The sequence below is a fragment of the Poecilia reticulata genome, unplaced genomic scaffold (genome assembly GCF_000633615.1).
Source record: "Poecilia reticulata strain Guanapo unplaced genomic scaffold, Guppy_female_1.0+MT scaffold_155, whole genome shotgun sequence".
NCBI classification, from domain to species: domain Eukaryota; kingdom Metazoa; phylum Chordata; class Actinopteri; order Cyprinodontiformes; family Poeciliidae; genus Poecilia; species Poecilia reticulata.
The window spans coordinates 936832-938874 of record NW_007615016.1 but is presented as its reverse complement, the minus strand read 5'-3'; positions in this window follow the sequence as shown (position 1 = coordinate 938874).

Below are 2043 nucleotides of genomic sequence, written 5' to 3'. Positions count from 1 at the left end.
TTATTATTATTATTATTATTATTATTATTATTATTATTATTTTCTTCTTCTTCTTCTTCTTCTTCTTCATCTTCTTCTTCTTCTTCTCGTTTTTATTTAGTTCTTTGATCTGATTATGTAAAAGTGTATTGTTAAATTATTGTAAATAAATGTTTTGGTAAAAATAATAATAATAAAAAAATCTTCTTCTTCTTCTTTTGAATTTGATTGGCGGCTGGCATCCAACTTAAGGTGCATTTACCGCYACCTACCAGACTGGAGTGGTCATCRGTGACGTCAGAGGGAATTTAACACCTCAATGACGTGTACGATGTGTAAATTCACATCTCAACACTCATTAAATACATGTATGAATGCATGAGCATGTACTGGCTTACACACACATACACATATTCTAAATATGATTAATTAACCCAGTGTTATTTAAAAACCTAATCAAGAGATTTCTACCATAATTTGATTTATTACTAATAGATTGATCATAGACAGTCCTACATTCTTAGTAATGACTTTAGAAGCTGACGTTCCTCTGAGTATTGATCACATTCTAACAACACATGCTCCACTGTTACCAGCCTCAGTCTCAGGCTTTGCTATTCTACAGAGCGAACCGTTAAGTCCAGAATGTCCAATTCTAAGTCAAGTCATAACTGCTTCCACTCAAACAATTATTACTTCCCACAATCTTTTGAATTGCATATAACTGTCTTCCATTATCATGGTTATCCCGTTGCTCCTGCCAAATCGTAATAATTTCTTTTTGAATAATAGATTTCCCCTCACTTTTACTCAGAGGAATATTTAAATGGACTATTTCTGATTTCAAGGCCTGCTTAGCTAGAATATCTACTTCCTTATTTCCTTCTGCATGAGCAGGAATCCAGACAAATCGAACAAAACTTTACTTCTGCATTAACGGCTCCCTTTAAGGACGACCAGCGGCGCCCTCTGCTGGATGGCGRCCAAAGTACAGCACTGAAACAGCGATTGGAACTGACTGGGGCCTGCCCATGCATGCATGTCAGGAACCTGTTGTTCTACTGCAGCTATCACCGTTAATGCGGCTCAAACCGCTGCGTCCTCCCCCACGATAGTGGCACCAGAACGTTCAGCTTGATCCTGAGAAGGGAGATGTTACTTCTAGTGGGAATCTGGCGACAGAAATTGCGAAAAACGACAAAATCCCATTCAAGTCAATGGAGGCTCCACTGACTCATTAACACACAGTCACAGCTACAGTCGTTAATTACCATAGCAACGGAGCCCACGGCTCCAACTCTGAGCTGCAGGCTATTATGGTCTGTCTCTCAGCTCACAGACTCAGACGCACTGCGGCCCAAACCGCAGTCTGAGAGGAACACAGTCCATTTTAAATGCCAGAATTACTTTAAAATGTTTGAGCTCAGGTCTCGCAATTCATTGGCTGCAGGCGTTAATTACCTTGTTACCATAGCAACGAAGCCCAGACAGATTCAATGAGAAGCATCACAAACAGGCGCAGAGAGGTCGCGCAATGCATTGTGGGAAAAATACATATTTCCTCAGATTTTCATATTTTGCTTACATAAATGTATTATTTCTCAGGATTTTTGAGTGTGAATTAAAATCTTTAGTATGAATAATTGAAAATTTTCTAGAAAAAAAACAATTATCCACTGTTTTTATTTTTTGTTATTTCGTACAGTGAGTGAGAAGCTTATAGTCGTCAATCTTGGACTGAATTTCACTGCATGAAGTTCAGCCATAACCGTGTGGCAATGAAACACGTCAGCTACATCACTTCGGTACGGATGTGCTCCCGGGTTTCACCAGGAGGAAGTTCAGCTGTGGAAATTCACGGCGTCAGAACGCTGGAGCCAAACCGATGGGCACCCGAAGGGCAGGCCCCAGTTAAATTTCCTCAGGATYTTAATGTCTAGTTTTAATCTAATAATCAATTGAGAGTCTATTAATTGTTTACAGTCTATTAGCTTGACAGGGTAAATCATATTAAGTCTATTAACCAGAATGATTTGTGAAAACAGAAACAAGCAAAATACGTCC